Here is a 26,593-nt window from a genome sequence, read left to right on the forward strand (position 1 = left end):
TTGTTTGCTTACTTCCATTTATTCTTCAGTTTGAAATCTGAGCTACTTGAGACTGAAAGAAACCAAGGGAAATTAGACAAACAGGCTTTGGAAAGAACAATCAATGTAAAATAAATAAACTACAGCCTTGTAACAGGTTTAACTAAATTGAGTTATATACTGTCAATTGTTAACACAAAATGATTTAAGCAATACCATGTTATTAAAAACTGAAAAATGTTAGGAGTTGCTACATTTTTTTTCTTTTATACTACCTTGAATTAATAATTGATCTAATTTAGCAAGATAAAAAATGAGATTAACAGAAACTGGATCAAAAATGGACAAAAGGTTTGAATAGACATGTTCTCAATAAAGTCCTGAAAATTGCCTGTGGGTTTACAAAGTTGTGTTTAATACAACTTCTATGCTGCCTTAATGCTTTTTGAGCAGAAGTCATTAGAGAAATATAATTCAAAATTACTATGATACAACTTCATAACTATTATAACTTATCAAAAAATTAATGGAACCAGTTATGGTGGTAAAGGCTTGTAATTCCAAGCATTTAGGAGGTTGGATTTAAGTCTAAGGCCAGTTTAGGGCAATGCAGATAGTAAAAACCTGCCCTTTATTACCTTTGAAGAAAAGGTAATAGTGTTGGTGAGAGTGTGGAGAAAAGGAAATTATCTACACTATTGGTCAAAAAACAGGTTAGTATTCTTGTTGTAGAAAGTAGTATGCAAGTTTCTAAAGAAATCCAAAGTTGAGATATCATGTGACCCACCAATCATGTGATTATTTCTCTCTAGGTAACTCGAAAATAAATCTGTAGTTCATTGTTATTCACATTATTCACAAGAGCAGCCAAGATATAAGTCAATGTTCAGTGTTCAACTGCAGACTATTAAAGCAACTGTGGTACAAGCACAAATATCTTTTTCTGTTTCATCCTTAAAATAACAAGAGACTGCTCCCATTAGCCACAACTTACAATGACCTGAAAAATGTATTGGAAATGAAGAAAAATGTTGTGTTCTGATCTTTGTAAACACACACACACTCTCACATATACACACACACACACACACACACACACACACACACACACACACACACCAACCTCAAATATTAAGACAGAATTTTTTTTAAGTAAAGCAAAGTGGAACATCTGGGGCATTTAGTTCACAATGTAGAAGATACAGATATACAGTATGAGGTATAGAGTTGAAATGTACATGAGAATACAGGGGACAACATTGGCCTTACATAGGAATGAAGCTAAATAAGTAGGAGTTGTTCTTCCTAGTAAGGTTGCTCTTTTAGTTGTTCTTCTTTCAGTAATGGATAAGATGAACGTAATTTTTTCAATATACCTGCCTGTTTGCAGAAATGATAACAAACAATATAGCAATAATGTTGCACGCTGAACATAGAACAAACTGTCAAATTAAAATACATGAGATTATCCTTGATGTAAACTAATTATTACAAATAAGGGAAACCATGGGAACTATGTTTTTTTAAGTCTGGCTTATTTCACTTAATATGATTTTTCCCAAGACCTTCATTTCCTTACAAATGAGGTAGTATCTTTCTTTCTGATGGAAGCATAGTATGTGTGTGTATGTGTGTATGTGACTGTGTGTCTCATTTTCTTGATCCATTCATCTACTGAGGGGCATCAGGGTTGATTCCATATCTTAGCTATGGTAAATATTACTGTGATAACCATAATTGTGCTGGTAGCTTTAGTGTGGCCTTGTTTGTGGCCATCTGGTTAAATGCCCAGAAGTAGGATTACTGGGTAATAGGGAGCATTATTGTGTACATCAAGGATAATATTAGTAGATGAGCAGAATAGCTCAAAAGCTATGTACATATGACCGTATAAGGTGATTCTAAGTGAAATGAACTCCAAGACATGTTCTTTGTTGTTGTTGTTCTTAATGTACTACATGATTTATTTTTTTCCTTTTTTATGTTTTCCCACCTATGATTTATCCCCTGTAGTCACTGTATTTGATTTTGGTACCATGCGTATTGTAAATATGTTGATCCGAACTGGGGAATGGGAAGGAAAAAAAATAGTGAGACAAAGGACAAAGGGGGAAACTATGCAACAGTGTTACTCACAAAACAATAGCTCGGAAACGATCTTGGGAGGTGCGTTGGTAGGGAAGAGGGAGAAAAATGGGTGAAGGGGTAACAAGATAGAAAATAAATTAATTCATGACCTTAATTATGTAACTATAACCCCTCTGTACATTACCTTGACAATAAAATTAAAAATATATATATATGAGAGCAGCAATACAGTCAGTGGGACTAGGGGAAATGCTGTACTATACAAAGAAAAGTATAACAGCTGTGGAGAGCAGCAACTTGACTTTAATGTAGGAAGTAATAAACTAGCGTACAGATTTTCAGCCTCATGTCAGTCACTAAAAAGGGAAAACAAAATGCATAATCAGTAAACCAATACAGATAAAATAGAAAAATAAACAATTGAGGTGAAGAGATGACTTGGATCAAGAATAACAAATGACACAATTAGAAAACAATAACAAGATGGTAAGTTTAATAAACATTACCCATAATTCTATTAAATGTTGTTTACATCACAATTTGTTAGAACTATAATTCAAATCACAGTTTAATAGTATATCATTTTAGTAATAGTTTACTTATTATTGATTACTTCATATTGAATGTTTAATATATAATTTTACTTTCTGCAGATATAGAAAAGAAAAAAATGAAACTAATTTTAATAAATTAATGTAATAATTCAAAGTGTATCCTACACTTAGCACTCATCTTAACATGAAAAAATAAATTACTGCACCTCACTCTTGGTATTGGGTGGAAGGGTTCAGCATTGTAGTAAAATTCACACCACACAATACAGGAGGGTATGACTCCTCTAATCTAGCTTAAATTGTGGAAATTTGAATTTTACATGCATGTTTAATTCCTGTCTAGGTGACATCTAAAACATATACAATCATATACACGAGGAGTATTTCAGATGATACTTAAAAGTCACATTCATTAATTAAATGAATTTAATTATTTTGTACTAAATAAATATTTAAAGAGAGACTGAATTTCTGAGTAGATGATGGTGTATGTGTGCCAGATTATTCATATTGAGGCTTATTTTATATTTCTGACATTGTTTCTACAGTCGGATTTAAATTTCCATAAGGAGTTAAGTGCATTATATTGGATATATGAAAGTAAACTGAATGTTTATTCCATTAATCTTTTGCCACTTGTCTAATCCCAATATAATTTATCCATGTGTTTGATGTAATGAAAATAACAACAGATAAAAGCAAGATAAATCACTCTGTAGTAGACAAGTATTTTCACATTTATTTTCATAGTTGGTCCTCTTTTACACTACAGAATATTCTTGGGAAAATGTGCTCCAGGCTGGCCACAACTGCAGAATATTATGGTTTGATGAATCATAAGAGAAGGAAGGAAGGGGACCTTTCTTCCAAAAGTCTGCTCCATGGGATGTGATCTGTTTCATGGTGCTGAATTGGAAATGAACATTTTTCACAGTCAACCTTGAAAAGCCATCTTGATAGACCATTTCTATAAGTGGTTACAGAGGATTATTGATGGCTTTGCAAGGATGCCAGATTGACTCATTTTGAGACAATTAACAGGAATTTAGTTAGCTGTTTCTTTGTATCTTTAGGAGAAAAACTCATTGACTCTAGGTCAGGGGATCATTGGGACCCAGAGAAGCTACTACCTTGAATAGTAATCCTAGACCTCTAAAACAAACAAACAAACAAAAAACCACACAAAACCAACCAACAAACAAAAACTCCAGTAAGCACAGCCAGTCAGGTCTGCTATCACAGACTACATGAAATCAGGCAAAAAACAGAAGCTGAAAGTCATTTAGCTGATCAATAATATATTTTTTATGAGGCTGACTCAAATGAGACTCCAGAGAGTCAGAAAGACTGAACAGAGAGACTAAAATTGATCACACAAAGATTTGAAAGTAAAATTCCTTGTAGAACAAATAAATCATAGAAAGCCTATGCATGTAAGAACAAGGCAGAAAACCAAATTCCAGAAATGCACATTTTCTTAAAGGTCAGCTTAATGAATTATCAATGGAAATCTTTGAATTCTTAAATATTTGACCACATGTGGGAGAAGGCTGAAGAGAATGAAAATGTCATTAGTCACATTAGGAAGTAATCAAGCAAAGATTTGTTATAAAAAGAGAAAACAATTATTCCAAAAGTGGGTCTCATTTGTTTTGATGTAACAGTTCTTGATTTAGGTGCTAGCAATTGCCATACAACTGTTCAGTCCCACGGCTGAGTTGATACTGGCTGCAGTATTCCTGCATGAAGGAAAAGAGAAAATTTACAAATGTCTGATGAAATGAGTTGAAGGTGAAGTGTTCTAATAGTGATATATGAGGTGTAGACACAAGTGAAGAGGTGGATTTTCTTTTCTAAAAATCCTCCATTTTTAGCCTGGTGCCAGTGACTCACAGCTGTAATCCTAGCTAATCATGAAGCTGAGATCTGAGGACTGCGGTTCAAAGACAGCCTGGGCAAGAAAGTCCTTGAGACTCTTATCTCCATTTAACCACCAAAAAACCAGAAGTGACACTGTGGCTCAAGAGATAAAGTACCCCACCTTGAGTTGAAGAGCTCAGGAGCAGTGCCCATGCCAAGACTTCAAGCCCCTCGAACAACAACAACAAAATCTCCCTTTTCTTGGACTGCCTACATCTTTTCCTAATATTCAACAAAGAAGCCATTTTGTCACCCACTACCTTTAAGTCCTATGCTAGCTATTGCAAATAGAATGATTTGGTATCTTATGTCAAAGGGTTCATTTTTGTGGAAACAAATGCCAGCAGTGGTAACTTTTTTTCCAGTCCTTGAACTCTGGACCTGGGCACTGAACATGGTTATACTTGTAGCTTTCATGTGAGCTTGTTTGTTAATTTTTGGATTACTGCCCATGTGGGGAATTACTGGGTCTTAAAGGAGATGTATATTTACTCTTTTCAGGAAACTCCGTACTGCATTCCACAGTGTTTGAACAATTTAATTCCCAACCAACAGTGTGATAGAGTACCCAATTGGCTGCATCCATGCCAGCATTTGCTATTGTTAGCTTTCTTCATAATGAACGTTCTAACTGGGAAGAGGTAGAATCTGTCTTGTTTACTTGTAGATACCAAAACTGAATGAATCCATGGAACCTATATTATTTTGTCTGCATTCCTTTCTCTTTTCTCTTAGTAGAATTTTCCCAAGCCTTTCATTTTTCTTAAGACTGGTGAAAAGTTATCCTTTCTAATGGGTGAATAGAATTCTATTGTGTATGTGTGTGTGTGTGTGTAAGATGACTATAAGCCCATGAGTTCATTTCTAAGCCTTCTGTTTCATCTGTAATTTTGTAATTCCATATTAAATTTGAATTGCTTTCTCGAATGCATTGAAGAATATTGTTGGGATTTTGATAAGTATTGCATTGTTAGTAGTTTGGGGGCAGTATTGCAGTTTTCACAATATTAATTCTTACAACCAGGAGCATTGAAAGACTTTCCATTTCCTTGAATCTCCTTCAGTTTCCCTTTTTATATTTTTAAAGTTTTCACAGTAGAGGTCCTTCACATTTTTAGTTAAATTAATTAATTCTCAGTTTTGTTGTTGGTCTTTTGTTTAGATTTGTTTTGATTTTGAGGCTAATACATATGAGGTTTTTTTTGGGTTTCAGCCTGGTTCATCCCACTGTTGGTAACAGAAAAACTACTGATTTTTGTGGGCTATATACCTTGCTACATTGCAGAAGTTTAACATCACTTTTACTATCTTAAGGCAGGAAGCTATAGGGTCATTTCATCTGTAAAAAGGGATAGGTTTACTTCTTCCCTATTTGGATCCTCTTTATGTTTATCTCTTCCCTATTGCTTTTGCTAGATAGTCCACTACCATATTGAAGAGTAGTAGAGAGAGTGGACATCCTTGTCTCATTCCTGATTTTAATGTCTCCATACTTCCACTGTTACGTAATTGCTAGTTATCATTATTATATACATATTCAGTAGTATATTGAGGAACGTTCCATGCATTCCTAGCTTCTCATAACTTTTTAATCATAAAGGGGTATTGCAGGTTGTTAAAAAGCTATTTCTATATCCAAATAGACAATGATGTGTTTCTTGTACTGGCTTCCGCTGATGGTTTGTATTGTGTTTACTGACAAGAATATTGAATCCAATTGTATCCTATGCTCAATCCTATTTGATCATACGATGTGATTTTTTTGTTAGTGGCAGAAATTGGTTGGTGAGAATTTTTTAAGAAGTTCTGTATCAATGCTGATCAAAGAACTGGGTTCATAGTTCTCTTTCTTTGGTGAGTCCCTATGTGATTTGGGAAAGAGTCTAATTCTAGCCTCATAGAATGTTTTGATAATTCCATTTCTCTTTCTATTCCATTGAAGAGTTAGTTCTAACTACTGTAAGTTCTTTGCAGGCCTTAATTTCATGGTAAATTCATTGAGTCCTAGATTTTTCTGGAATGGAAAGTGGTTTATTAACATTTCATTTTCATTACTTCTTATGTGTTACCTCTTGGTTCAGATCAAGTATAGGAAAGCATGAATTTCTCCAGGATTCTCCAGGTGATTGGCATACGGTTTTCAAAGTACTCTCTTGTAAACTTCTTAATTTTTTCTTATTTATGTTGTGATGTCTCATTTTTGTCTGTAATTTTCTCTATTTAGGTGAGTTCTCTTATTTTTTGGCGGGGGGGATTTTATATCATGAAGGTGATATACTGAAGGGTGGGTTACAGTTACATAAGTAATGAGTAAATTTTTTGTGTGGGGTGGGGGTCCGGTCGTGGGGCCTGAACTCTGGGCCTGGGTGCTGTCCCTCAGCTCTTCAGCTCAAGGCTAGTGCTCTACCACTTGAGCCACAGCGCCACTTCTGGTTTTTTTCTTTTTGCCAATGTGGTGCTGAGGAATCGAACCCAGGGCCACAGGCATGCAAGGCAAGTGCTCTACCAGTGAGCTACCTTCCCACCCCCATGAGTACATTTTTTAACAGTATTACCCCTTCCTCATTTTGTTCTCCTTCCCCCAACCCTGACATCCTACTCCCCCAAAGTTGTGAAGTTCATTTCTAACATATCGTCTGTATATCACTGCTGCTTTGGTTAATCTTTGTCCCACCATTTCTGTGATTTCCCTTCCCTTCCCCAAATCAGATTAATTTGTCTATAAGATAAAGGGTACAGAAATAAAAAAAAACAGTGACTACAGGGAATAAACCAAAGGGTAAAAACTAAATAGAAATAACTAAAAATTGTTCACTATACAATCATCTTGTATCCATGTCTTGGAGCACATTTCAATAAGCATCATTTTATATGGTGATATGCATATTGCTATTGAGCTATTGTGAATATCCTAGACATATTCTATTTTTTCCAAATGAGTGAAAACCTGTAGACTCTGATTCTTTGGGTCTCGCTTGTTTGACTTATTATGTTTTCCAAGTGATTCCATTTCCTTACTAATGGGGCAATGTCATTCATTCTGACGGAAGCATAGAGTTTTGTGAATATATTCGACATTTTCTTGATCCATCATTGCTGGGTCATATAGGAGCTCTATTGAGGAACCTCTATACTTCATTACAGAGTATTTGAACAAGTTTACATTTCTACCAGTAGTGTAGTAATGTTCCTTTTTGGCCACATCCCCACCAGCCCAGCATCTCTTATTATTAGTTTTCTTCATAATGGTCATTTTAGCTGGGGTGAGGGTGGAATCTAAATGTTGCTTTGATTTGCATTGCTTTTATGGCCAGAAATGTTGAGTATTTCTTTATGTGTTTTTAGGCGATGCATATTTCTTCTTCAGAGAGGTCTCTCTTTACATCTGTAGCCCACTTATTAAGAGGGTTGGTATTTCTTGGAGGATATGTTTTTTGGGTGACATTAACTTTTTGGGCTCTAAATATATTTGAGATATGAGGCCATTGCGCGTTGCAGAGCAACTAAAGATCTCCCAATCTGTGTGCTTTTTATCTATTTATCTACGTAAGTTCTCATCTTAGTCAGATTTAGTAAGGATCTGTCAAGTCTGTTAATTTATTTAAAAAACCAACTCTGATTTAGTGATTCTTTCTATGTTTTATTTTGTCTTTATTTAGTTATTTCTGATTTAAACTTTTTATTTGTTTCTGTCTATTGCCTTGGGTTAGGGCTTCTTCCTGTTTTCAAGGAGCTTGAGCTACATAATTAAAATATTCATTTGAGATTTCCCCAATTACTTGCTGTAGGCACACAGAGCTATAAATTTTCGTGTAAGTACTGCAAATATCAGAGTAGCTGGTATTTTGTGTGTTCCTTTTTGTTAAATTCTAGAAACTTTCAGATTTCCATTCTAATCCCTTGTGTTGCACTGGTCATTCAGTAACTTTTTGTTCAGTCTTCATGGGTTTGAGGTTTTTTGTTTTTGGCTTTAGCTGTTTAATACTAAGTTTGTTCTGTTATGGTCTGACAAGAAATGGGAATTCATTTAATTTTTCTTTCAATTTGGACAGAATTTCTATGTGACATAGGATATTTTCTATTTTGAAGAATCTTCCATAAGCTGCTGCAAAGAATGTATAGTCTGACATTGAATGTATATCATGTAGATGTCTGTAAGGGATAGATGGTCAATGTAGTTATTTAGGTCTGCAGTTTCTTGGTTGAGATTTTCCTGCATAACCAATCCATGGAAGGGAATGATGTGTTGAGATGTCTTTTTAGGTTAAATAGTATTTGGTTGATGAAGTGGGATGCTGCAGTATTCAGGGCATTAATTTAGACTTGTTATATCCTCCTAATGGAGAGTTGCTTTTATCAATATATAAATGTCTTTTCCTACTAATTTTAATTTTAATTCTATTTCATCTTATGTTAGTAATTCTGCTGTGGCCTGTTTATGGTCTCCATTTGATTGAAAATTTTCCTTCCAGCTTTTTAGTTTGAGTATGTGTTTGTTTCTGTCAATAAAATGTGTCTCTTTTAGATACTATATGGATGCGTCTTGTTTTTTGATACTACTATCTAATCTATGTCTTCTATTTGGAAATTTAAGTCCATTGATATTGAGAGTTAAGACTGAGAAATATCTGATAAATCCTGCTATGTTATACATCTGTTGTTAGGAGCTGTGCCTCATCTACTCTTAATATATTTACCTTGTTCTCTAGTAGGGAGCATTTTATATAGCCAGTTCCTCTTCTTCTTGACATTCTCTATGTAGGATATATTTGATTAAGTTCTATCCTGATAATTTGGTGGACAAACGTTGTTTCAAGTTTTCTTTTTCATGAAATATGTTTATATATCCTTTAAATGTAAAGGAGAGTTTGGCTTGGGACCATACTCACGGTTGGTAGTTGTTTACCTTTAATGTTTGTCATATATAATGCCAGGCTCTCTTTTTACCATATCAGCTAAGAAATCTGTATTTATTCTGACTGTATATCCTATATAAATAATGAATCTTTTTTCTATGGCAGCTTTAAGAATCCTTTCCTTGATCATTAATGATCCTCTAATGGATTATGATGTGGTGGTGGATTGTTCAGTTCTAGAATTCTCTTTGGTTTCTATAGCCTTCTCTTCTCTGAATGAGCCTATCTTGCTGGATGTTTGGCATGTTCTCTGCTACAATTTTGTAATATGCTTCCCATCCATTTATTTTCTTGCTCTTCTCCTTCTTGATACCTATTTCCCTGAAATTTGATCTTCTAACAGAGTTTTGAAGTTCTGGAAAGATCATTTCTTATTTCTTGGAGTTTTTCTAAATGATTATCTCCTCTTTCCTATTAGGCCTATTCTGTCTTTGACCCTGAGATTATCTTCTATGTCATCTATTTACTGTGGAGATATTCTACTTTGTTTTTGATTTCCCTGTCTTCTAATTGGTCATTTTTAGGGGTTCTATCCTATTAATGCTTTGTTTTAGGTCTTGCATTGACTTTCTGTACATTTTTATCTTTGGGTGGGGGAGTTGCAAGGGTTGTTTTCTTAGCTCTGTCTTCTCTCATATCTTTTAACTAGGCATCCATTTTATTCTTGGACTCCTTTGTATTTTCAGAATTTATTTATCTTTCTGTTTGTAGTCTCCGTGAATTATTTTTCTAATGATTGGTTGGTCTCATCTTGTTCACAAATTTTCTTGTAGAGGTTTTCTATCGTTCCATTAATCACATTTTTCAGCCATATATGTAATGTATTTTGGTAACTATCTTCTAGATCCTTGATTATCTGTTCTAATGCCTAGTTATTTACTGTGTGAATTATACTACTTTGACATCACTTTTCTTGTATTTTTCTGATTTGTTCTGTCCATTTGGAGGCTTTCTTTTGGGGGGATCTATGATCTTAATAGGTAAATCTCTATGTTCTTGGTTGATTTGCAAGTGTTGGTTTAGTCTTCTGTTGTGATTTGCTTTTCAAGAACTCTAATAACAACAGATGATGGAGGGGATGTGGACAGAAGGGAACTTTACTGCATTGTTGGTGGGCATGTAAAGTTATTCAACCACTTTGGAAAGAAGTATGGAGGTTCCTCAGAAGACTCCACATAAAGTTCCCCTATAACCCAGCAATTCCACTTTTGGACGTTTACCCAAATGGTCACAAACAATACCATACTAAATCTACCAGCACAACTCTGTTTATTGCAGCATTATTTACCATAGCTAAGATATAGAACCAACCCAGATTCCCCTCAGTAGATGAATGGATCAAGTAAATGTGGTGTATATACACAATAGAATTCAATGCCTCCATCAGAAAAAATGACATTGCCCCATTTGTTAGGAAATGGAAAAACATTATATTAAGGGATGTAATCCAGTCCCAAATAAACATAGGTCCCATGGTTTCCCTTATTTGCAATAATCACTGTGTGTCTGAGACAAGCAAAAAAGGTCAGACAAGTTGATGTTAGGTGAAATGAACCCCAAGGCAAGGATTCAAATGATTTTTTTCTTTATTGCAATTGTTCCTAACATATTTATAAGATGATTTCTTTGTTGCTTTGAATGTCCCTCCCCCACGGTATAACCCCTGCTTTCACTGTATTTGATGTTGGTATAATTTGTGGAGGGGATGGGAAAAAACAAATCATTTAAACAGGGATACTGGTGTATGTATTGCAGCGATGAGATGTACAAGTCATTATGTAGAAAAGGAACTTTCAACTTTGGCTGGTGAGAGTGTGGGGCGGGCAGGGGGTATCTGGAGAGCCGGGGGAGATGAGAACAGATGGGAAGGGGAAAAAAAGGAGGATACAACAATGCTTGATGAGAAATGTACTCATTATCTTGCCCATGTTATTGTTACCCCTCTATGGTATTTTCACAATAAAATAAATAAATGGATGTGCTAAAGAATAGATTCTAAATGTAATAGTTAATGCTATTGGATTACTTGAAGACAATGGTTTACAGAAAAATTTAAATTTCAGATATACTGTAATATTCCAATAAACACGTTAAAGAAATATAATTTAAAATTTCACGGCTCAAGGCAAACCCTGACAGGAAAGTCTGAAAGACGCTTATCTGGAAACAGGAAGTGACACTGTGGCTCAAGTGGTAGAGGGCTCCTCTTGAGCTAAAAACTCAAGGATATATTTACACCCAGGTCCTGAGATTAAACCTCATGACTGACACAAAGACAATAAAATTTAAAGAATTAAAGCATTAGAGCTGGGAAGGAGATTCAGTAGTAGAGTGCTTCTCTTGCATGCATGAGGTCCTGAGTTCAATTCCTCAGCACCACATAAGCAGAAAAAAACTGGAAATGGCTCTGTGGCTCAGGTGGTAGAGCTCTAGCCTTGAGCTGAAGGGCTCATAAGGGTCATTGCCCAGTCCCAGAACTCAGGCCCTCCTACCACCACCACCAACAGCAACAAATTAAAGCATCAAACAATCTGAAGATGTTGTCCAGAATAATGAGTGAGGTATCATCCATTTACATGACTTAGTGACTTTAAACTTAGTTTACCAGGGGAGGTGGTGGGCAATTTGTGTGTTTGCCAAAACCTGCAAAATTATTTTGTACTTTCCCAAGGAGGAAGAAAGGAGGGAATGGGGGAGGAGGGGAGATGTTTGGTGAACTTGCCTTTTGGTTCAGTGGTTGTTTTCTGGAGTCAAATTCAGAGAAATTCTGCTTGCAATCCTGGTTGCATGGGGAATGAAGAAGCCATGGCCTGGAAGTGGTTTTGTCCTGTCCTTGGCCTGGTTCCAACCACCACTGGATAATCCATGTCCCACTTCAGGACCAAGATGCCTTGAAGACTACTGATCCACTGGGAAGGTGGAACTAACCACAGCCAGAAAAGGCAAAAAATTCAATGCTGAGGGCAACACTGGAAATCTACCCCAGGGAGAGATTTTTTAAAAATATTTTTATTGTAAAAATACTATACAAATGTTTTACAGTTACATGAGTAGGGTAATGAGTACATTTCCTATAGAGCATTGTTACCTCCTCCTTTGTTTTTCCCCTACTACCCTTTCCCTCCCCAACTCTTCAACTCCTCCCTCCTTGACCCCTGCCCAACATTGTAAATTCATTTTCGGCTCATTGTCCAGTACATCTCATCGTCACAATGAGTCAACCTGCATCCCAATTTCAGCATTCTGCTATATCCCTTCCACTCCCCAAATTACAACATATGTATATAAGGTGCAGAACAGTGGAATCAAATACAGTGAAAACAGGGATTATACCATGGGGGGATAAACCTACAAAAGAATCACATAGTGCATTATAAGTATATTAAAAACAAAAGCAAGAAAAAATAAAACACTTGTGTCTCTGACTTGGGGTACATTTCGCTTAACATCTTCTTATATGGTCATATTACAATAGCCTTTGATCTTCTTTGCTTGTCCTAGACATGTGCTAGTCCTTGCAAACAAGGGAAACCATGGGTTCTATGCTTTTAAAACTTATTTATATCTCCCACTTCTTTTTATCTCAGTGAAAGAAAATGTTAGAAAGTAGAAATTATATGTGGCACCTCTTTCTTGCAGTACTACGAAGGGGAGTGGCACTTCCTAATGGGAGTCCTGGGATGAAAATCACACCAGCCTATGTAGACCCATCAGAGGTCTGTGTGGTGACTTTGAGGAGATTCAGGATACCTCTTTGTTGTTGCTGCATGGACAGCACTTGTTGCTGTGGGCTGTAGCCAACGAAGCTCCATGAGTGACCAAACCAAGCAACCCAGATTCAGATGCCAAAGCCAGGAGGGAAGGCAAGGCAGACCTTAACTCCTGCCTTCCATCTGTGCAGCCTACACTGACGAGGCCAGACCCATTGCTGCCCTGCTTTGGAGCCCAATGAGGTTAGGGGGTGAGCTCATTGCCTCCAAACGGAGCATCCCCGGAATGGCACTGAGAGCTGGGCCCATGTGGACCAGAAAGACAATGGAGGAAGCTACACAACAAAGCCAAGGGGGCTTCAGGCCCCAGGTGCTGTAGCTGGTGCACTGCAAGTACAGGCTCATCTGGCACTGATGGGCATATGCAGCGATGGCCCTATACTCTGAGTCCACAGGGACCATAAAATGGAGGTCCACAGAGATGCTGAAGGGGCTCCAGTTTGCTGAGCTGCTGCAGCTGTCTCAAGCTGGCTGGCAGAGTGGCCAGCACATTGCTCCAGTTCCCAGACCGCCTTACAGACTGATGAGGTGAACCAAGGCTGGGCTGCCTGGCCCCAAAGGTGCAGACTGCATGTGCAGCCTTCCTTCTCCCATGGATCATGCACTGTACAAGCATGGTGTCCCCCCACTCTACACTTATGGGGGCAGGGAGTGACCCCAGAACTTAGTGTCCTGGGATGGCCCACATGCTCAGGACCACCGCAGACTAGTACCAGCACAGCTGGAGGAGGATAGGGCAGCAGTGGTCTCAACTGCAGCCCCATGGCTGCCAGCTCCTGGGTGAAATTGAGCAACAGAGACCAGGAAGTTACGTGGGCAGGGTGGGAGGGGCTCATCCGGCAATGCTGGAGAGCATGCAAACACTTCCACTCACTGCACGTGCACCAGAAGGGAAGGGGCCCCACTTCGCAACGGGTGACCTGAGGAGGCAACCATACCTACAGGGACTACAGAAATGGAGGTTCACGCTGTGATTTGAAAATTGCTCCAGGGCACAGGCTTGCTGCAGCACTGAATAACTGGCAAAAAAGAAATAAAAAGGAAAGACATCTACTAAAATTTTTCATCAATGATAACCTATTATAATTTAAAAAGAGTTACTTCCCTCTTGTCCTATATTTTTGCATGTGGCCCTATGAATTAACCAGAAATCTCCAGAATTTCTTCATGCACAGTAATACAAATAAATATAGCTATACAAATAAATATGTACTACTTCTTACATTGTAGCTAGTAGGTTTTGATTATGCTTTCAGTAGCAGCCACAGTAACACTAATCCAAGGATTGCTGGGGATCAGAAGATTAAGTCCAGACAGGAAAATCCATGAGATATGTATCTCAAATTAAGTACTAAAAAGACAGAAGAAAACCTGTGGCTATGTGGTTTAGTGTCATCCTTGCACAGAATAAGCTGATGACATAACCCAGGCCTGAGTTGAAGACCTGTGGTGACTTCACACACACACACACACACACACACACACACACACACACACACACACACACACACACATTTCCCAGTTAGAGCAAGTCGAATATCTGTTTTCCCGGTAACATTTCTGAGTAACTATCCTATATCTTTGGATATTTTTGAAAGCTGTAGCATCAACTTACCTAATTTTAATAAATGACACCCTGTTCATTATTATTTAATCCTGGTTGCAAGACACATTTTCATGTAGAAAACTGTTTGTTCCCAAAATCCTGACTGTTTTGGTTTGTAAGAATGAAATAATTGTGCCTTTAATTCAGTAGTTCAGAAATTAGAAAAGTAACCCTAACCTTAGAAGCAATTGCTTTTGGATTCAAAATGCCACACAAATACATTAGATTTTATTCATCCTATCTTTGTTTCAACTCATCTTTCTTAAAACAGTTTGTGGATTTACTCCATATCGTGACATTTTACTCCATATCATGCCATAACCTGAACTCTAACTGGAAGTTTTAGGCTAACCCTCACACTAATCATACCCTAATCCTAATATTATTAGCAGTTTCCTATTTCATAGTCATCCTAATTCTAACTTGACTTGTTATTCGAAGATATACTTCCAGTTTGACCCTAAATTTTCCATTTTCCTAATGCTAAAACTAAGCACAGCTGGAACTAAAACCTAACTTTCCACCTAATGAGAGTCCAAAATTAATTTTAAAAAATACTCTAATTTTTGTCATTCTAATGAATATTCCAATTTGCACTCTGGAAATGAGTTTCAATTTGCCCTAATTCCAACAAATTTCCTAACTCTACCTCTGAAGTGATCTTGTTCCCTAATATGTACCGTAATATTAATTGTCCTCAAATTCTCTTATCAGGAAAAATACTGTAGTTTCCATTGATCCTACCGTTTCCTAAATCACTATATCCTAAAACAGTTTCAGATTTACTTACCATTTAGTCCATTACTTAAAGCTAACTCTCAACAAATACCTGGCTGGAAAACTCTCATTAATAATTACAAGAATGATCACTGAGAAAAAAATATAATGATAATGCTATAGTGACTATTCAATCTGACATTTTTGCTTCATTTCTTAGTGAAATCTTAATTTTATAAAAAAAACTTTCTTATTTATAACACTAATTATAATTAGAACAAAATACTGACCCTGATCTTAATCCAAAATATATATCAATACTAACATTCACACAAGTACACTAATTTTCACTCATCCTAACTTGATTCAAATACGCCTTCCAAGCATAGGTTTCAATTCTTTTCCAAAATCTTAGTTATTTTCTAACCATAAACTTAATCTTAACTGGAACATTGAGAATAAACAGAAGCCTAATTGCAAGGTGATTCTAATATTAATAGCACTACTCTAGTTAACATCCATTCTAGCTGAGAAGGTGGCTCAGTGGTAGAGCGCTTGCCTTGCATGCCTGAGGCCCCGGGTTTGATTCCTCAGCACCGCATAATCAAAATAGAAAAAAGCCGGAAGTGGCACTGTGGCTCAAGTGGTGGAGCACTAGCCTTGAGCTGAAGAGCTGAGGGACAGTGCCCACGCCCACAGTCCAGGCCCCAGGACCAGACCCAAAAATAAATAAATAAATAAATAAAACATTCATTCTAATTCTTAAAAGGATTATTCTAAAATTTATCTTCAATTTGAGCCTCATTTTTCTTAGCATCCAGAATTTATATGATCGTTAAAAAACTATAAATATAAATAATATTTGCAAGTGTTCCGATCTCAAGAATACCAGTGGGGTAAAAATGATGCAACCCAGTTTATTGTGGTGTTCTTTCCAGAACATGAATGGCATCACACTAGCAGAGTTGTATTTTTTTCACAATAGAGATAAGCTTTCCATGATGTGAATTAAGGGAAGTTTGAGGTGTACCCTAAAAGTTCTAAACTGTTGGGCTAGGATGACTCTATATAATAAATATTAGGATTGGTGGCTATAAAAATAATAGCTTACTGTGATAAACAATTGCTTACTCTTGAAGAATTATTACCGATGCTACATAGTTATATCCTCTACCAGAATGTGGTTATTTTTCTGTTGACTCTCAATCTGTAACACCATGTTGGAAAATACATCTATTGCAGAATTACAGAACATGCAAGCCGGTACTGTTTTGAATCTCTCAGGTATGGAATCTTCCGAATTTGAAAATGAGTAGTTACTAGTCATTGGAATGTTGAAGAACACATATATTCTGTTTTCTTAACAACTTATTTAATTTTAAAAGTTATAGATTTCCATAGAATTAAACTGTTTTCGCTTTTAGTACTATATTTATTCTTTTTTTTCAAAATATTGGTAAGTATATTGTGAAAATATTGTCCAGTCAGATAGCATTCAAGTTAATGGTCCTCTGATTAAAATGGGGTAATTAATTCAAATTACACGCCAAACAGTATTGATTTTTAAAAAGGTACTACATAAAGAATAATATTTACTCTACCAATACAGTGAAATTTTATTTCATGCAGCTTATTTTTTAAATTTAATTTTATTGTCAAAGTGATGTACAGTGGTGTTACAGCAATTTTAAGGTAGTGAATACATAACTTTTCAAACTTGTTACCGCCTCCCTCATTTTTTTCAGTTTTCCTTCACCCCAATACCCCTCACAAGTTGTAATGTACATTTCCAACATATTGTCTTGTGAGTATTACTATTGCATTGGTTTGCCTTTGTCCTTTGTCTCACCATTTTGTTGTTCCTCTTCCCTTCTCTAATTAAGTTAAATATATGCACAATACACAGGCTACCAAAATCAAATACAGCAGGGAATAAAGCATAGAGGAATAACCCAAAAGAAAATAGAAATCACATAGTACATTAAAAACAACAGCCTCAAATAATACTCTCGGTTTCATATCTTGGAGTTCATTTTGCTCAGAATCAGCTTATATGGTTATATATACGCATAACAAAGCCACTTGAAAATAATAGTTTCATGGGCACTATATCATGAAAACAACATGTTAACTGTTTTTGATGGTAAAGGTGGAGTTAGGATTGGTGAATTCGCGGTTCTAATAAAGAAAATTCAAAAGTGTTTTAAAATTATAACAGGTAAATTTTAATTTGTTCAAAATTTTTCACAACTTAGCCTATTATGAAAATTTTAAATTGTCTGGGAAAATAGGTGTTCATGCAAAGTAATCCATGGAGACTTAGCTGAGAGGGAGCAATGTGGGTGAAGATGGCTCATTTTCACACTAAACAAACAAACCTCAGAAACCTTGCTATATATCCTGTAGGTTCCCTTGAGAATTGTCTTTACCCAGGAAATCTACTCTTACTGTGTGAAACAAGGTTGTAGTGGAATTTAAATTCAAAGTTCTTAGAAAAAAGACATCAAAATTTGTGAATTGACTTTAATTACCAAACAGTAATTCTCTGAAAAATATAATTTGGGTCCAAATATTTAGGGAGAAAGTGCCCTCAACAATGAAAGAAGGTACTGGGTTTACATTTTTCTGTTTGTAATACTTTCCACAATGTCTTTGTACATGACACACTGAACCACAAAAAAAAATCTGATTGGATACTTGAAACAAATGATTTCACATTTCTTAGTAGCTCACAAAATATAATATCCTCATTATCATGAGATAGTGAAGAATTCTCTTATTACATAAGCCAAAAAGGTTTGGGATCAGAAAAGAATTGAGCAAAATGAAAAGACAACAAACACGTTCTTAGAAGCCCTAGCTAAGCATATTGGCTTCAGCATTGGAGGGAGGCCAAACTTTTTGACATATTGTCTTAATATTTTTGCTACCTAAAGTGATTTTACAGAGCCTATTTAGCTCACTGCAATGCAGAACAGATTGAATGAAGGCATGAAAATAAATTCCACATCCAAATGAAAGAGTTTTAAAAGGAAAACCATGAAGATGTAGTGTGGGTAGAGCCGGTCAGATCTGGTTGAGTCAGCTAGAGTAGCAGTTGAAGCACATTTCCTGCTCATAGAGACGTGACCCACAGGCATCACTGCCTAATTTGCCAGCCATGAGCTGTCCATGCTCCCTACATGCCCCCGGGGGACCAATCAGTGCCTGTCACCAAGCAGTGCCCATCACAAGTGCCCATCATCAACTCCCCACTAAGTAATTGGCTGGGAAGGACTCAGGAGGTTGGGAAAGCTGGGGCTATAAAATCCCCACCTTGTGCAGAAATAAACAAGACCTGATTAAGCCTGTTCTCCCAATGTGTGTTCCTTGTGTGTGTCATTCATGCTTACCTCCTGCTGGAGATCTAACCCTACAAGTGGCACCCAAGGTGGGGCTCGATCGCTTTTGGCAAATGGGCGTTTTAGGATCTAGTGCAAGGTTAGTGTCTCCAAGGGCAATCTTCCCCCCACACCACGAGAGCCTCAATCACTAGCACTTGTTGCCCTGCTCCGGAGTAGGCAGATAAAAGTATCACAAAAGGAAACTAGTTTAATATGGGAAATAGTGAGTGAATTGTGTCTCTGGATTGATTCTGGAATTGGAAACGAGACAGGTGGACCCACGTCCTTCAGGCAGCTCATAAAAAGGAAGTCTGTGAAGGCACTGAGCTGCCCCTAAACTTTTACCCCATCATAGTAGCTATTCAAGCCTGTCTTTCAGGGAAAGAAGAAGGGGAAACTCTGCAGGCATTTAACACCTCGCTGCAAGAAGAAACAGAACAAAAGGAAAATTGCAAAGCTGCTCAAGCACTCCTATCTTCTTATGACACAGCAAACAATTCCAGCAAGAACACAGATAACCAAAAACTTCCACTATCAGGTGACGCAGGGGGGCAGCCAGCTACACTTGTACAACCGCCTCCCCCACACTATCAGTCACAGGAAGCCTGCCCAATCACTTCTTTTGGCTCTTTAGGCCAGCCTGGGAACTCCCCTCAGAAAACTTTGTATCCTTGGTCAGAGATATCCAACTTTGCCCAAGAACAAAAACCCCTTGTTTCCCATGTAATACAAAAGTTGTTCATGGGCCCCACAACTACCGTGGCAACGACAGCCAAGCCTATAAATGAACCCCAGTTCATGTTCCCGGTAATCATCCACTGAATCTCTGCACGACCTAACCAATGGTACCCCCATGACCCAAAAGTTCTTGACAAATACCGGGCCGCTGTCAGGGAAGATGGGTTACACTCCCCGAATGCTCAACAGATGCTTGAAACCCTTAGCATTGATCTTAACTGCCCCTATGATTGGAAGAGCTTAAGGAGCACAGCATTATCTTCAGGGTCTTCCTTTGATGGAAGGCTGCTTTTTAAGAAGAATGTGAACAACAAAGTGCATGAAATATTGCTGCCTGAGAGCAGGATGCCACCATGGGGGACCCTGATTGCTTAAAAGGGGAGGGAGCTTATGTGTCTCCTGCCGCACAAGCAGTGGAACCTCCGCAGTACTTTGACCAAGTAAGCCTCTGTGCATTTCGAGCTGTCTCCTCAGCCCCTTGTAAAGAAGGGGACAAACAACTAAAATCACTCATACAATGTCCCAACGATCCTTTCACTGACTTCGTTGCCAGTGTTCAAGAAGCAGTGGCTGGGAAAGTATCCCACGCTGGAGCCCGAGATGCGCTAACCAAGACCCTAATATGGGAAGGGGCAACACAGGAATGCAGAAAAGCCATTGCCCATGAACGAAATGGGGTGATCACTGATTGCATCCTAGCCACCAAAGATTTGTGGTGAATTGTGCCCCCTAATGGCACAATTGGAAATCGACCTTGTTGGGGATGTGGTGGAACTGGTCATTTTAAAAAGGATTGCCCATCACTCTGGCGCTCACCCAAAAGAAAACAACCTCCTTCTGTATGTCCTAAATGCAAAAAGGGTTTTCATTGGGTCTCTGAATGCTGCTCTACAACTCAGCCTTTCAACTAAATAAGGGGCAGTCCTCAGCCCTGACCCCAATAGGACAAAGCAACAGCCACCACCTCAAGTGTGATGGACTATTCCTATCCAAAATGGAAAAGCTAGAATGAAACTTAAAATCAATGGAACAGAATTTAAGGGCATCATTGATACGGGAGCTGACTGCACAGTACTTAGAAAAGATGAAATAGAAGGGTTGGGATGGAACCTAATTCCTGGCCCCTGCATACAAGGTGTCGGTGAAAAAACAGATTCCCTCCATGTCCAATGGCCTGTAAGATGGGAAGACTGTGGTGGGACCACCGTGGCTTTTAAACCTCTTGTTGCCCCTCGCCTTCCATGCAATATTTGGGGAAGAGATATCCTCACTAATATGGGTACTCTGACAACAGATGATAAGGCTTTTTATGAAGACATCATAACTGATCGAGCCATTAATCACCCACAGTACCCCCAATTCTAATGACCACTGTTGCGTGACCAGAGCCAGTTCCACTCCAATGGGACACTACCAAACCCATTTGGGTCGAATAGTGGCCTATTTCCTCTGAAAAGCTCCCTCATCTCCAGGCTCTAGTGGAGGAGCAACTAAAAAAGGGGCACATAGAACCTAGCATCAGTCCCCACAATTCCCCATTTTTATTATCCAAAAATGGGCTCAAGGAAAGTGGAGATTTCTCCATGATCTACATTCCATTGTCATATACAAAAGATAGGAATGCTTCAACCTGGACTTCCACACCCTTCTTCAATACCCAAAGATTGGCACATTGCCATTATTGACATCAAGAACTGCTTTTTTCCACCCCCCTACATCCCAAAAATAAAGAATATTTTCCATTCTCAGTATGGGAACTTAATTGTCAAATAAGCACTCATAAATATCTATGGAAAGTTCTCCCTAAAAGTATGAAAAATAGCCCTACTATATGTCAGATGTATGTTGCCCATGCTATTAGGCCTTTGCTTTCCAAATGCTTTGTGTCCAATACATGGATGACATTTTAATTGCACATAAAGATGCTACAACCATGCAAACCTGTTTAACACAACTCAAGTAGAGCCATACAGTGCTGGGCCTTCATATTGACCCCGAAAAATTCAACTCAAAGCTCCTTATGCCTATCTTGGATACCATCTAAATCAAACAATTACCCCAAATGGGCCTCATATCGTCATTAAATCCGAATATACTTTAACTGAATTACAACAATTATGTGGACATATCAACTGGGCATGTGATTTTATGCGTCACCTCACCCAACAAATCCAGCTGTTATTTCAATTGCTTCAGGGACCCTCTGACCCAACTTCCCTTCGTATACTTTCACCTGATGCTCAACAAGTTTCACAAGTCGCTGATCAATTATGGTCAATACCCTTGGTGTTTTTAGGTACCACCCAAAGAATCATCCTAATTATATTAAATAATAATGGCCTAATGGCAGCACTGACGCAAACCCATGGTGTGTTACAATGGGTACACCTTGCCACTTCCCAATTTCCAAAAATTAGCACACCCATTACCATGCTATGCAACCTGGCCATCAAAGGCACGGAAGGATGCCCTCAAACTTATGGCGGATTCCCCGACCTTCTTATATGGCCCATTACAAAAACAATCTTTGATTTCCTAACACCCGAAGAGGCATTAGCCTTACAAGTCACCCACTACTCTTTTAACATTGATAATCATATGCCCCAACCTTTTAAAAGTTACCCAAGAACTCCCACTTTCATGGAAATGTTGTACTTGTTCCAATAGGCAACCTATCCATCAAGCCATTGTACTTTTTACCGATGCTAACAAACTGTTTATGGATTTTACAATGCCAATACTAAAAAATATATGCTTCAACAACCTTCCCTGTCTGGTCAAGCTGCTGAAATACTGGCAATTTTGCTCGCCCTTACATCTTTTCCCAAAGAACCTCTTAATATTTTTTCTGATAGTTTATATACTGTACAAACTGTTGCCATTCTTCCTGAAGCTTTATTAAAAGATGATGCTCATGATGTAACACAAATAATGTGTAAACTACAAAATGTATTAGACAATCGTGTCCAACCCTGGTACATTCAACACATTAGATCTCAGACTAACCTCCCTGAACCCCTAGCTGCTGGTAATGAAGCCATTGATTGCGCTGTCACACCAAATATACTACTCACCAATATGTGCATGGACCAGCCCCTAACATTACATGGTCATTGTTATTTATCGGCAGCTACTATCAAGCAGTTATTTCCTGATTTAACACACCAGCAATGCAAGCACATGATTCAATCCTGCTCCTCCTGTGCAACTCTTTTACCCTTAGGACCACTTCAACCCATGGGAACAATTCCACGAGTCCTTAGACCCAATAGCTCATGGCAAATGGACATAACCCATATCCCCCAATTCGGTAAACAAAAATACATCCATGTATGCATAGATACATTCTCAGGCTTTATAAAAGTCTAAGCCTAAACAGGTGAAACAACAAGGCACACTATTAAGTCACTTCTAGATGCCACTACAATTATGGGCGTTCCTTGGACCTTTAAAACAGACAATGGCCCTGCTTACACCTCCAAACATTTTCGTGAATTTTGTACATTTTGGAACATTACCCACCAGACAGATATTCCATGTAACCCACAAGGCCAAGACATTGTTGAACGCAGTCATAAAGAAATCAAGACACTTCTTTTAAAAGAAAAGGGGGAACTGGAGGGACTACAGCTTAAAGATCCCCAAACACAATTAAATTATTGCCTTATAGTAAAAAACTTTTTTAACGGTAACACCCACCACATGTGGGACGCCAGTGTCCCTGCATTGGGGACTCATGAAAACACCTACTCTGTTCCCTTTGGTTAGATGGAGGGACCCCATCACAAGAAAATGGGAGGGCCCTGCTCCCTTAATGGCACAAGGGAGAGGATTTGCTTGTATCTTTCCAGACACGAGTGATATACCTGTTTGGATCCCACCTGGAGTTGTGTGACCAACCGTCTCCACATACAAATAAGATGTGTCAGCTATGCTTGAACAGCGTGAGGAGGAGGAGACATAAACCTCGAGCCCATGCCATCACTTGGGGAGACCTAAAGGATTGGTAGAACAAGCCCAGACTATGGCCCCAGACACTGACCCGGGGCATGGTACTCTATTCTCCCTATTGTGTGCCATTTTTACAGCCAATTCTCAATCAGCTGCAGGGCAGTGTAAGATAACCTTAGTGCCCAGCCCCCAAATCTTAATGATGGTAGGTGAAGTTACCACCATCTTCCCTCCAATGCTGTTTTCCAATGGCACGGTTGGCCTTCCTTTATCAGCAGATGCCTTATGGCATCAAAAAACAAACCTTACTTTTAGATAGAAGGGAGCCATCTCTTTTTGTTTTTCAAACGAGATGATAAAGCAATTTAATGGCTGTATCATCCCCCTTGCAACAGTAACGCATGGGATGGGATGGTGGAACTACACATGACCCTACCCCATTTGTCCCACTGGAAAAAATTGAAATCAGGCTACTGACATACCTTTTCATATGCAGTTGTGCCCACGCAGGGAGTTTAATAGCTTTGGCACTATTTCCACTCCTCTTGAGGAATTAGTGATTAGCCTTTGTGCCAATTCCTGGCAAGGCAAAGTATTTGGGGACCCCACATTGTCTCTCTACCCAGATATATACAACCAATCTGAAAAAGAAGCCAAACCCCAAAATCTAAATGAGTTTTATGACTCTTCAAGAGGACGATTGGGAGACCTAGGACGTCCCCCCCCACCATGCCAATTGTTTGCTCATCACATTCCTGTCTAGATTTGATCCCTTTCCTATTGGCCAATACTTGTTGCTGTAACCAATCTGGATATGACCAGGTGTCAGGAATGGTAGTGGTTAGAGCACCGTTCTTTTTTTTGTCTAGGAGACAACTCCTCCACTACTTGCACTCTCAGCAATCACTGGCAACCCAATGACTCATATCCTATTGCAGGTTTGGTATGTGTTCCCCCATTTATTGCTCTGGCTACTAATGACTCTCAGTTTTCCCAGGTTCAATTGATTCGTCTGCGCACTAAAAGAGCAGTAGGATTGATCATTGCAATCAGGTCTGCAATCATCGCTACAGTTACTTCAGCTACCACTGTCGCTATATTGCTGTCCCAAAGCGTGCCCATCGTGCAACAGATAAACCAGCTCATCCCTCAACTGTCATCCATTGAATTACAACATTTGCAATTTGCCAATCATCTTAGGGGAGGCCTCCTTGTGCTCCAACAACAAATAGACTCGCTCCAAGAACAGATTACGTTTCTTTGATTACAACAAGGAAGACTATATAATGCTATGACTACTTCTGTCAGCTTTCCACTCCCGCACCCAATGTCACTGAACTTAGTAACTACATCAAAGGCCCTTGGTCCCTTAAGTACTTAAACTTCACCCAAAACCTGCTGCATGATGTTACCTGCCTAAACCAGACCACCATACAGCTTATTCCCGGTCCCTCCTTTTTAGAAGATGTGCTTAAAAAGTTACAACAATGGTTTTTGCCATCCTCTCTGGTCATCTGGGGAGGCCTTGCACTTGTAGGGCTTACTCTCCTAGGAATTATTAAATGCTTGCACTCCTGGCAAAAATGCCTCCAACGACGGATCACCATAATGATGGTCCTTTTAAAATAAAAGGGGAAATTTGTGGGTAGAACCGGTCAGATCTGGTTGAGTCAGCTAGAGTAGCAGTTGAAGCACACTTCCTGCTCATAGTGACGTGACCCACAGGCATGTCTGCCTCGCTTGCCATCCATGAGCTGTCTACGCTCCCTACATGCCCCCCGAGGACCAAACAGTGCCTGTCCCCAAGCAGTGCCCATCATCAACTCCCCACTAAGTAATTGGCTGGGAAGGACTCAGGAGGTTGGGAAAGCTGGGGCTATAAAATCCCAACCCTTGTACAGAAATAAACAGACATGCTTAAGCTTGTTCTCCCAACATGTGTTCCTTGTGTGCATCGTTCATGCTTACCTCCTGCCGGAGATCTAGCCCTACAATGTAGCAATGGGGGAGGCCTTATAGTCCTTCACCTTCACTAGACTTGAAGCCAAGAATCTGTGATAAGTTGGAAATCAGGCAAGACTTAAGAGGAGGACAGAGAAATAGGACATAGGAGCATTGTACTTTTGTAACAGACACTGTCATCCAAGTTATGGGCAATTTAACTCTATTATTCTCCATACATCTTGTTGAGCAAATGCAAGACAAGAGAAAAATAATCTATTGAAATAATTTTGGAAAAATAACTTCACTATTCCTGATATTGTATCTAAGGAGAGTCTTAAGAGAGAAGATAAAAGTGCAGTATTCTTCGGTTTCCTCTAAGCATCTTGTTAGCAAAATGTATCTTTGAGGTTATAAGTGATTGAACCAAAAATTGGTGGAATACTTATTTTTGAGGGCACTTTAGACAAAAGAAGACTTTCAAGGTAAAAGAAAAATGAAAAAAAAAATATAGCTAAATATTTGTGATCACAGCTTTTTGGACTGGTATTTTGGAGACAAAGTTTTACATTAGAGATTGTCCTCATTAATATTGATGCTGGGATTCCGTGGCAACCAAATGCAAGGGGAAAGTTTAATCGACTCGCTTGGATAAGTAAACAGCATAAGAAAAAAAATGTCAAATAATATTTAGTGAATTATTTTGAGCAATTACTTTGCCAGAACAAAGGAGGAAAAATATAATTCACATCACTTGACTTAAACTTATGAATAAAAGTAGTCAATAGAAATGAGAGAAAACATAGAGAACTGTTTCGTCTCCAGTGGAGTAATGGGTTCTTGATCTTGTTTCTTCCATTCTATCTTCACACGCTATCAAGTGTGGCTCAGGACTGGAGAATCCAGTTCAGACCAAGAGAACTCGCAGAGGAAAATATTTGCAGCAAATGTAGGTGATTTAGACAATCTATTTAAATCTGTTAAAATTTCTCCTCTACCCCAAACTGCCCACTTTAAACAACTTTGTATG

This window comes from Dipodomys spectabilis, unplaced genomic scaffold (genome assembly GCF_019054845.1).
Source record: "Dipodomys spectabilis isolate Male_0828 unplaced genomic scaffold, ASM1905484v1 ptg000129l, whole genome shotgun sequence".
NCBI lineage: Eukaryota > Metazoa > Chordata > Mammalia > Rodentia > Heteromyidae > Dipodomys > Dipodomys spectabilis.